This window comes from Antechinus flavipes, chromosome 1 (assembly GCF_016432865.1).
Source record: "Antechinus flavipes isolate AdamAnt ecotype Samford, QLD, Australia chromosome 1, AdamAnt_v2, whole genome shotgun sequence".
Classification (NCBI taxonomy): Eukaryota; Metazoa; Chordata; class Mammalia; order Dasyuromorphia; family Dasyuridae; genus Antechinus; species Antechinus flavipes.
In genome coordinates, this window is record NC_067398.1 from 577,643,120 (window position 1) to 577,656,040 (window position 12,921).

Genomic DNA, 12,921 nt, shown 5'->3' on the forward strand with positions numbered 1-12,921 from the left:
ATCTTGTTGTTGCTGTGTACAATGTTTTCCTGGTTCTGCTCACTTCACTTAGCATCAGTTCATATAAATTTTTCTAGGCTTTTCCACCATCAGCCTCTTCATCATTTCTTATAGAACAATAATATTCCATTACCTTCATATACCATAATTTACCCAGCCATACTCCATTTGATGGGTGATCATTTACCAGTTCTTTGTCACCACAAAAAGCTGCCACAAAGATTTTTGCATGGGTCCTTTTTCTTCTTTTATCATTTCTTTGGGATACAGACCAATAGTGGTATTGTTGGATCAAAAGCATCTGCACAGGTGTATCAGGCATAATTCCAAATTGCTCTCCAGAATGGTTGACCAGTTCTTAACTCCATCAACAATTCCCTCCAAGATTTATCATTATCTTTTTCTGTCATTTTAGCTAATCTGAGAAGTGGGAGGTGGTACCTCAAGGTTGTTTAATTTGCATTTCTCTGATCAATAGTGATTTAGAGCATTTTTTCATATGTTTTAGATGACTTTAATTTTTTCATCTGAGAATTGTCTGTTCATATCCTTTGACTATCAATTGGGGAATGACTTGTATTCTTATAATTTTGACTCAGTTCTTTATATCTTTTAGAAATGAGGTTGTTATTAGCAACACTCAAAATTGAAAAAATTGTTTCCCAGCTTTCTGCTTCTAATCTTCTAATCTTGGCTGCATTGGTTTTGTTTATGCAAAACCTTTTTAATGTAATCAAAACTATCCATTTTGCATTTCATAATGTTCTCTATTTCTTGTTTGTTATAAATTCCTCCCTTTTCAAAGATATGATAGATAAACTATTCTTTACTCTCCTAATTTCCTTATAGTATCACCCTTTTTGTTTAAATCATGAATCTATATGGGTATAGCATAGGGTGTGAAATGTTGATTTTTGGCTAGTTTCTGACATAATATTTTCCAGTATTTCTAGCATATTTTGTCACATAGTGAGTTCCTATCCCAGAAGCTGGGATCTTTGGATTTATCAAACAGTAGATAGTCATTGATTATTGTGTCTTGTGTGCTTACCCTATTCTTGTGGAAGTAATATTGACAAGATTTGTTTGGTAACTTACTGGATGTGGTTTGTGAGGGAAAAGAAAAAATATTAGAGGAATCCAAGATTGTTGAACCTAGATAATTAGAACAATGACAGCAACAATAATACTAGCTAATATTTATAAAATGTTTACTATGTGTCAGGCATTGTGCTAAGAGTTTTGCAATTATTATGTCATTTAATCCTTATGATAATCCAGGGAGATAGGTGCTATTATTATCCCCATATTACAGATGGGAAAACTGAGGAAACACAGGAGTCACATGGCTATTAAATATCTAAGGCTGAATTTGAACTCAATTGTTCCTGACTCTAGGTCTAGTATTTTATTTACTGCAATATCTAACTGTCTTAGAAGGATGATGATGCCCTAAACAGAAATAGTGAAGTTTGGAAGAAAAGCGGGTTTAAGAAGATATAAATTAAATTTTGGACATATTGAGTTTGAGATATCTATATAACCTTCATGTAGAGATTTTCTAGGAAGAGACAAAGACAGAGATAAAAAAGAGGGCAGCATCCAGAGAAGATGACAAATTTTTGTGGAACTAGTGTAGAATGGCAAATCCCAATTCAAAAATACTCAGAGATATCTCAAAATGAAGAATAGAAGTTTCATTAGAATTTCCCAAGAAACAGACAATAAGTTCCAGAGGCAGGAGGTTCACTTTCACAAAGTTTGTGAGATAATTGAAATGGTCAGTGAGGAAAAAAAAATTACAGAAATTATTCACCCATCCACTCCTGTCAATCCTCCTAAAATCTTTGGCAAACTGGACCTTTATTCCTTTATTTGTCTTTGGAATGTAGGTGGACTTTAGGTGGGCTTTTTGTGACACTAGGGTCTTGGTTATGCAAGACTTGTTCCAAAAGACAGAAAGAGTTTATTCTGCTTCTAAGATTAATAATCACTTAAAAGGTTTAAGGAGACTTGGTTTTATTTTAGGCTTTTCTCAATCAACAAATAGAGATTAGCCAGTTTATAGACCTCTTGAATATCTCTAGGCCATTAAATAGTTAGTCACATTCTTCTCTAAGCAGTTATCTCTTAAATGTTCTCTTTTGGAAAGTCTTTGTTCTTCCCAGAGCCTAATGATTAACAAACAAAACAAAAATTATCAAGTGATTATTCTGAGAAGTTCTCAGTTTCCTGTTTCACTCATAGTTAACTTGATTCAATCCCACTGAATGACATCAGAACAAGAAAAGGAGTTGAGAAGGTGGCTGAAGGAGTTTGTGGCAGACAAGCTTGGGTTGGGGTTGGGCAATACCCAAAGAGTGATAGAACAAGAGGACAAGGGATCAAGGGTATAAAAAGTACTTAGTTGAACTGCTTAACTATAGAATCTAATTTGAAGGGAAAACAGGGGAAGTCAACACAGGAGTAGTGGACTGGGACAAGAGGAATGAATGTTATGGCTGAAGATTGAAATGAAAAATAAGTTTAGGTTAAGTAATGCAGAGGAAGAAATTTAAATTTAGGAGATTATGATCAGAGAGAGAAATTTTTGAATATGGAAGCAAAATAGTTTTTTTTTTTTGTTATAGTATTTTATTTTTACATGCAAAGGTAGTTTTCAGCATTCACCTTTGGATAATCTTATATTCCAAATTTTTCTTCCTCCCCCAACCCCTTCTCAATCTGATATAAATCTGATTAAACATATGCAATTCTTCTAAATATATTTCCATAATTTCATGCTTCACAAGAAAAATTAAATTAAAAGTGAAAAAAAATAACCAATAACCAAAAAAAAAAAAAAAAAAAAAAAAAGGTGAAAACACAGGTCTTGGAAGCTAAGGTTTGATGAACTAGAAGATTGGATTACTTAAAGTGAAATCAGTTTGTGTAGGCAGGGAGTGGAAGTGAAGAGGAAGGTTTTTAGGTGTTAAACTCCTGAAGAAAAGAGTGAGAATGACACAGGGGCTAGTAGAATATTACATCAAGGCTATGAATGAGGTGATATAGATAATTGGAGTGAATCTCAAGGATGTGAAGATGCTTTATGATGATAACGAAGAGAACGTGTCAGTGAGGAGCAAGGAGTGTGATAATTCCTTTTGGTCTTACTGTAAGAGAAGTTGTAAAGTATACTGAAGAGAATAGCCAAAGAGTCAATGATTTTCAAACAGAGCAAGATTTCTGAGAAGGTGGAAAGAGAAAGAAGTCTAAAATGCAGAGAAATTTGTTAACAATAGAGCAAGGATTCCAGAGGGGCATAGAAGGGAAAAGCAAAAGTTAGAGGCAATGTAGTTCCCCTGGAAAGATCCCTGAATTTGGAGTCATTGGAAATTAGTTCAGATTCTTGTTTTGCCACTGATTACCAGCAATTTGATTAATTGTGGGGTTTTTTTTATCTGTAAAATGAGGGCCTAAGGTCCCTTGCAGATCTGGATCTAAGGTCCTATGACTCAAGAGGAATGAAGGGAAAGTGAAGGGAGATATGAGAAGAAAGTAATGGTAAAGGAATGAGGTTCTTGCTTAGCCAGTCCATGACTCATACAAATCAAGAGAAATTTGCTAGTCATTGCTAGCCTCAAAGATCATGGGATGATAAATTAAAGCATCTTGTTTGTGCTTTCTCTGGTACCAGGGACAAAAGGAAGACTGGGTTGGGTAACTGAATCAGTAGATACTTGGTGAATGGGTTCCTAAATAACTAACTGAACTCACATTTGGGGGTCCATTCTTTTGCTTCATTTCCTCGTAGTGCTAAAGGGTGAACAGTCAGAAAATAATATGTGGAAAGCACAGCTTAGATTCAGTCTCTTTCTAGGGATTTTTGGGGATTTACCTTTCTAAGTATTTACCTAGTTTACAATAATAGCATGATAATGCTAATCACTTTATGGTATACTAATCAGTATTTATTCAAGTACCTATTATTTTCAAGGTGGAGATAGCTGGATGGCTCAGTGCATAAAGCACTGAATATGGAATCAGGAGAACTCATCTTTCATGAATTCAAATTCAGCCTTAGGCACTTACTAGCTATGTGATCCAGGGCAAGTCCATAACCTTGCTTGCCTCAGTCGCCTCATCTGTAAAATGAGCTGGAAAAGGAAATGGTAAACCACTCCAGCATCTTTGCCAAGAAAAGCCCAAATGGGGTCATGAAGAGTTGGACATGACTGAAATGATTCAATAACAACAAAAATACGCTAGACATTGGTCTTAGATGTTTGAGGTCCAAATTTAAAGAATGAAACAATCCCTGTTCATAAAGAAACTTGTATTCTTATGGAGGCAAAATGTGTATAAATGTAAAATTAATAAATTCAAAATTTTTGTAAAAAGCAGTTAAATACAAAAGAGTTTGGGATAGAATGAACTAGTGGTTGGGGGAATCAGGAAAGATTTTATGCAGAAGATAGTGTTTGAATAATATGCTAAAGGAAAAGAAGGATTCTCTGAGGCAATGAGGGATACAAAGGTACAGATACCAGAGTTGGAGTGTTATTGGTGACATACAGAGAGAAATCAGAGGTACAAAGAGGATCCTAGATTGTGGGAAAGGAAATAATTGAAGCTGAAAAAGATAGTTACTGACTATATATATAAACCAACACAAGAGTTTATTTGCTATCCTGTAGCCAACAGGAAGCTGGAATTAACCAAGCAGGGGACAGAGATATGCCTGAGGAAAAATGATTTTTCAATATTATCTTAGTTGGACTGGAATGGTGAGAGACTTGAGATGGAAAGACCAATTAGGAGGATGTTGCAATTTTCTAAGTAAGTATCTCTATCTTCTCCCTTTCCCCCCCCCTATTCTACTATGTTTTGGAAAATACTTGTTTTGTTTCTTAAGTTCAGAATAAAATTTTTTAAAAAAGAAAAAAAATTGAGGAGGTGACTAGGCCTAGGTTAAGATAGTAGCTATGGATGTGAGAAATATTGTAAAGGTAGAAATAATACTTGGCATCTGATTGGATATGTGGACTAAGGAAAGTAAGGAATCCAACATAATGCCAAGGATGTTCAGGATGCTGGAACAATGGTGATGTCCTGACAAAAATAGAGAAATTTAGAAGAGGAAAGGTTTTGAGGGAAATATCATTCCCTCAAAATTAGGGAAATTAAATTAGGTTGGGGGCATGTTGAGTTTGAGATACCTTCTGATGTTGTTTGATTAGTTAGGCAATTGGTGACATATGAATAAAACTCAGAAGACAATATAGAGCTGGAGATTCTTCCTTCCTTCCTTCCTTTCTTCCTTCCTTCCTTCCTTCCTTCCTTCCTTCCTTCCTTCCTTCCTTCCTTCCTTCCTTCCTTCCTTCCTTCCTTCCTTCCTTCCTTCCTTCCTTCCTTCCTTCCTTCTTTCTTTCTTTCTTTCCATCTGCTTGCCTGTCTATTTATGTGTGTATGCGTGTAATATAAACTGTTATGGTCCTCATTGCCTAGAAGATCAGGTAGTTATATTTCACTCTTACCACTGGCTTCTCCAGTACCCTTAATAGGGTTGAAGGATATCAAGACTCTTTACAACAGCTTCCACTCCCATGAATGTTATTCTCTCAATTGTAATGGGAGTAGGGTTCGCCTGTATCACAGTTCCATTTAATTACTGAAAGTCAGATTAGATTTTTACCCAGAAGCATTTACTTTAAAAGGTATACTCACAAATATATAAACTTTTGCTCTTAACACATAGGAGAGAAAACATCCTCCTCTGCTTTACACAATGTGTCTCTGGGTAGGGGAAGGGTAGTAGGTTTCTGCTGAGCATAATCTTAGTTCCTAATTCAATCCCCCATGGGCTAAATCACCTTAGTTTTTCAGGGTTGAAGACATGGAAGGAATCAAGGAGAGTGGAATGTTTGTATCTGGATCTCAGTTCCCAGTCTCAGGCTGTATCAATAGGAAGTAGGGAATTGTGAGAAAAGAGAGCAGTCTTCCACAAACTCCAACCAGCTACTAGATGGACTTTTCAGACCTTATCTTTCAAGATCCCCTCTACTGAATTTGTTTCCCCAAATGCAAAGATACGGAGAGCAATGGAGTCTGTGTGCTCATTTTTTTCTCATCTGGCTTTAGCTACCAGAAATGAAATCTTGAGCCATGGAAATGGTGGTAATTAGTGGCTACTGCTGTGTTACATACAGCTATCAGTCAGAAAAATCTCTCTTAAGAGCAAAGGATACAAAACAGATACCCTGAGACACATATACCCAGAGACAGATCTTGTTTTTTTTTTTTTTTTTTCAAATGTCTCATAAGTTTATTTATTCCTGTGGGAACTTCTACACTCCTCTTCCCTTCCCCACAACTTTCCATAGAGGCAAAATTTAGTGCAGAAAGACTGCTGTATTGGGCTTATTTGTGTAGATTATAAGGCCCTGAATCCTGTAAATGGTTGTACCTAATTGTGTACTGAGATAGAGAATGTTTACTATTTGATTTCTTTATTTGACTAATTATATCACCTTTACATCTCAGTTGTTGGATTACTGCCTCTTGCATGGTCTGATAGGTACAGTGTACTCTACTGAATGGGAATTTTCTGTATGATTTGTATAATTGATTATATTGAATTTGGAAAAAGCAAGAAGACTTTAGAGTAGACCTCTCAAACTTCAGTGGCTCTTGTAACTAAGTAATATATGTGTTTTGTTTTAATTTTTTTTACTTAATTTACTTAATTTTACTTAAACTTAAGTTTAATTTAGACTTTAATTAAGTTACTTAGTCAGGAACATTTTTTAAAAGCACTGACTCTCTACTTTCCCCCAAGTCCCCTCCAAAATATATTTAAGATCAAATTCCAGATAGTTTCACACTTATCAAAAAGGTAAATTGACTATAATGAATGAACAATTCAAGAGACAGAGTTTCTGGGTGATTAATAATCAATTTATTAATTAGGCTAGCTAATAATGTACAAATTAATGATCAGTGGTTTCTCTTGGAAAACCAAATACCCCAAATGGAGACAATGAATGACTTAAATACCTTTATAAAAGTGGATGCTCTTGAGAAGGGGAAAAAAATCAACCCTGATGGATGGGCATTTAAGGAGAAGGTGGGCTTGGAGTCTTCAGTTCCTCCAGCCGAGAGCATGGCTCGATCATGAGACTTAGCTGTCTCTACCAATTCAGGCAGGGGAAGCCATTGATATAATATGAAACCCTAAAATTTTTGGTTCTCATTTCACTGCTGACTGATGATCTGGTTAGTGATAATCAAATTTTGGAGACTGCCTTTAAATCATCTGGAGATTACTGCCCAGCCCTACTCTTGGGTCATAGAATTAACACACCAGTGATAGACTCCCTAGACATTGAGCCATAGAATTAGCATTTCTATGGTAGAACCTGGATAAAAGATTCTCCTTACTGAATTCCCTTACAATTCAGTCTGCTTAGTAATGGCATCACATAACTTTCAATAAACTTTGTCCCTTGACTAGGAGATGGGTTCAAGCCTGCAAATCCTTTTGAGAGACCCGATGAAACCGATCTGGGACTTTTGGGGTCCCCCTCCCCACCCTCAACACCATCTCTACCCAGAGCACTTCTTCCTAACTTGGGTTACCCTAAATTCTAATGAAGTATTATAAGGATGTATTTTTCATTTCCTTAGGACAAGAACTGGCCCTGTTTACTCTATAAACAGAGATAAGGCCTTCTAATTGGGTTGGATCTAGCCCAAGACTGAGGAGCATGTTCCTTGAGGGACCTCTCATCAATCATCCATGTCCTCCCATTGGGGCTGGTGGTTTGTCAACAGGCCCATATACCTGAAGCTTCCAGGTAAGTGCTTCCAGAGGTTTTCTCTTTGCCGGCAGAGCTTTTAAGAACCCATTGTCCTCTATATGCCATGATGAAGTCAGTAGATCAACTAGCATTACACCGACTATGTGGCAGGCACCTTGCTATTGCTGGGGATCCAAAATAAAGGTAAAAATCAAACCAAAACGAGTCCTTGCTTTCAAGGAATTCGGGAATTTTAAGGACTGAGGGCATGTATCAGGATGGTTGAAGTGTCAGAGGAGAGAAGGGACCATTTAGGAGAGAGATTAATGAAAGTAGAAAAGGGATGTAGTGGGGTATGAGAGGAGTGGATAGTGATACTTAGGTTTCAAGCCTGGGTGAATGGGAGGATGGTATAGGTTGAATTTTAGTGAATTATAATAATAGCTAACATTATTTAACTACAAGGACAGTACTTTATACACACACACACACACACACACACACACACATATATATATATATATATATATATATATATATTATTAACTCATTTGATCCTAAAAAAAAAAAATGGTGACGATAGGACTGTAATTGAATTTTCTTGAATTTAAAATTGATTCTCTTTTCTCCATCAGATTCTTATTGGACTGTAGTTTTTTGATAGCAGTATTTATTTATTTATTTATTTTTGCCTTTCTTTGCATCCCGAGGTCTTAGTACAGCGTCTGGCACATAGTAAACTATAAATTGTAGGTTGACTGACTGACTGATACTTATTGACTGAAATCTGACTCACACAGCCTCTTCCTCAAGTACCCCCAGGCTTTGCTTCCTTTAATCTAGTGGAAATAGTGACAGGTGAAATAGAAAATATTGAGCAGCATCTTTTATTTCCCGTTTTAATACTGGATTTTGATTTTCCCTGTAGTGTATATCCAGTAGGATATATTTTTTCCATCCTATTTTCCTTGATGTGACAGGAGCAGCGTGTCCTTTAGACACTCCTTTAGAAGCACAGTAGAAAGGCCATCTATTCTATGAATCACTCTTACAAGGATGGTTGCTTATTGCCATTTGTTTGCTCTGGGTTCCACTGCACTGGCTTCCTGCTGCCATGTTACAAATTCCATATGGGCACTGCTGTCTGACATTCCAAGTAGTGAACTGAAAAATGCTTATGAGGCAACATTAATAATAGTCATTTTAAAATGTAGTATAAGTCAGCAGATCTCTTTGATTTATGGCAGGGAATTTATATTCCTTTGATGACTACTTTTTTTCTTATATTTTTGATTTTTAAAAAATAGTATTTTACTTTCCCCCTCAATCACATGTCAAGATGATTTCTAGCATTAGTTTTTATAGGATTTTGAGTTCTAAAGTTTTCACTCTCCCTTCCCTCCCCTCTTCTGAAGATGGTGGGTCAGTTTGATGTAGTTTATATATGAAACTACATATATACATATATAACATACATATGTTATAAAAATATTTCTGTATTAATCACAATTGTAAAGGAAGAAACAGATTAAAAGGGGAAAAACACAAAAAAGAATAAAGTAAGTGAAAAAATATGCTTTGATTTATATTCCTAGTGTATCCATCCGTTCTTTGGTTATGGATAGCATTTTCCTTTATGGATCCTTTATGCTTGTTTTGGATTGTTGTATTGCTGAAAAGAGCTGAGGCAAACTTAGTTTATCTCACACAATGTTGTTGATATTGTGGACAGTATTTTTTTGGTTCTACTCATTTCACTTTGCATCAGTTCATACAAGTCTTTATATTGATGACTACTTTTAATTTCTTTGGATTATGTAAATATATAATTTTCAGTTATTAGAAAATTGCTTTACATTTTGCTTATCATGAACTGATAATAAATGGAAAATACAGTTAAATCTCCAGATTCAGTAGTGTAGTAAATGATTATGGAGTCTTTGTGTATGGGCAAGACAGGGGATATGGAGTAACCAATTAAGTGATAATTTCTAATATTTATATAGTGCCTACTCTGTACTAGGCACTGGGCTAAATGCCTTACGAATTTCTCATTTGATCTTCATAACAACCCTGTGAGGTAAGTGCTATTATATTCTCATTTTTTATAGATGTATTGACTGAGGCAGATAGAGGTTAAGTGGATCTTGCTCTGTCACACCTACTGTGAGACTGAAGCTGTAGTTGAACTTAGGACTTCCAGGCCGAGCCCTCTATCCACTGCATCACCCAGCTCTCAAGAGAGAACACTTGCCAGAGAAAGAACACTTGCTAGACTAAGTGCTCATAATATGGCATTATTCATGCTTTGATTTTTTTCTTTATACTTAGAATGGCAATATTATTAGGAGCTCATTGATACCACCTTGGAAAGTAAACTATTCTTTTTTTTTTTAATTAAAGTTTTTTACTTTCAAAACATATATAGAGTTAATTTTCAATATTCACCCTTGCAAAAGCTTGCATTCCAAAATTTTCTCCTTCCCTTCCTCAACACCCCCTCAGACAATAAGTAATCCAATATATGTTAAACATGTGCAATTCTTCTATACATATTTCCACAATTATCATGGTGCATAAGAAAAATCAGATCAAAAAGAAAAAAATAAGAAGGAAAACAAAATGCAAGCAAACAACAAAAAAGGTAAAAATAGTATGTTGTGATCCACATTCAGTCCCCACAAGTCCTCTCTCTGGGAGCAGATCACTGGAACTGGCCTGAATCACCTCATTGTTGAAAAGAGCCAAGTCCATCAGAATTGGTCAACAAATAATCTTATTGCTGTGAATAAGGTTCTCTTGGTTCTGCTCACTTTACTTAGCATTAGTTTATGTAAGTCTCTCCAGGCCTCTCTGAAACTATCCTGCTGATCATTTCTTATAGAATAATAATATTTCATAACACTCATATACCACAATTTATTCAGCCATTGTCCACTTGATGGGCATCCACTCAATTTCCAGTTTCTTGCCACTACAAAGAGGGCTGCCACAAACATTTTTGCTCATACAGGTCCCTTTCCCTCCTTTAAGATCTCTTTTGGATATAAGTCCAGTAGTAACACTGCTGGGTCACAGGGTATGCACAGTTTGATAGCCCTTTGGGCATAATTCCAAATTGCTCTTCAGCATGGTTGAATCAGTTCACAACTCTACCAACAATGTATCAGTGTCTCAGTTTTTCCCATATCCCCTTCAGCTTTCATCTTACAAAATGTGTGATCCTGGGCAAGTCACTTTACCCTGTTTGCCTCAGTTTCCTCATCTGTAAAATGAGCTGGAGAAGGAAATGACAAACTGCTCCAGTATCTTTGCCAAGAAAATCCCAAATGGGGTCACAGAATCAGACATGATTCAAAAAATAACCACAGCAGATTCCATAAATACTAGCTTAGATCCAAATTTTAGCTTTGAAGACAATTTTTATCCAGTTTGCTCAGTCTATTTATCCCTGCCCACCCCCAGAATGCAGGCTGCCCTCAGTTCAGGGTCCTTCTTGCCTAAGTCATGAGAAATCTACTAAACCCTTTTCTTACTCCCGTGGAATGTCTCCTATGTTTTTTCACTCCAGACTGAGCTAACTCACTGTTCCTGGTAAATTTTTGAGGTATTCAGTTCCTTCTTCTAGATCTCCTCCTGGTTCCCATTTGATCTTTGTTTTTTTATCAAAACTAAGTTTACTATTCTATGGAAAGCCAGCCTTCAGCTCCAGTGACCTCCAGACTGTTCATCCAGACTGTTATAATGCAAACATATATAAACCTCTGGGCCTGAACATAACTATGGAAAAACACTGCTCCCCCACATCTCCAGGGTCTTGTTGCTGGGGGGTCTCTCTTACCTTCCTCCTAAAACCTCGATGTAGTCTGGAGTCAGATTGCCTCCTCTTTGGGGATGGCTGAATCCAAAATCAGACTGCCCTCAATAACTCCCCACCTCCATGATGTTTTTACCCAAGTTGGCAAAAATGTTCTCAGTTATGGCTCTGCCCAGCCCCAGCAACTAATAGGTGAATTGTTCATTACTGTTTAAAGTGGATTTTTTTCCTGACAAATTCTTCCAGAACAATAGTTTGTGTTGAAAAGAAAGAAAATGTTCACTAGGACTTGTACTTAGTTCCATAATGAATTTTAAAACAAACAATCCTGAAAAGTTCATCTCTTGGACAAATGTAACCAAGTTGCCTAATTCTAATACACAAAACTCTATTTACAGATCGAGCTTTATTTGATCAAAGTAGATAGGGGCTGAGTGGTTACTGTTTGATGTTGTTTCTGTCTATTTGTGTCCTAGGTCATGCGAAGAAAGCTGGGAACAGTTAGAAGGCAAAATGAATAGTTTAAAGCTGGGCAGATTAAGACTGATAAGGCAGAAAATCATGAGATGCAGAGGAAGAGTGTAGAAGAGAAGAAAAGGAAATAAGGGAAGAGAAGGGAGGTTGTAAGAGAATGAAAGAAAGCTATTTGTGGGCTGCTTCTAAAAGCTGAGGATCAATGCCAGGGAGCTAGCTGGCATTGATTAATGTGGAATGTCAAGAATTAGACATTCTACATTACAAATGAATCCAAAAGACTCATGGAGGTTAATCCAAATTCATGTTAAGTCAACTTTGATTTCTCACTGGAATGAATACATAATTTTATTTGGTCTTTATAATCATTCTTTTTGCTATATTTTATCTTTTTATTATAGGTGGGCTCCTTGAGAGACAGAGACTCAGCCCTTAGCTCAGTACTTTTCCCATAGTAAGTGCTTAATAAATGTTTCTATTTATTTATTCACTCATTCATTCTCTCATTCACTCACTCATTCATTCATTGAAATGGTGCCACCTGGCCTATCCAGCTCTGGGTGGGGATGGAATGGAATGGGGAAGGTATATTGGAAGAATAGCAGTCCAATATTTTGGGAGAATCTCCCTCCCAAACTGCTCTGGAACAAACTTTTTCCCTATAATTCCACCTTTTTCCGTCCCCCCCCCCAGAGTTCTCTTCAGTTAAATTCAGCAAATATCTACTATATTAAACTCCTCTTGTATTCAGGACTCTTGGAGAAATGCAATATAATCATAAATTCACCAGTTTAGAGATAAAAAGGACCTTGGGGAGTCACTTAGTCTAACCCCCTTAATTTGTAGCAGATA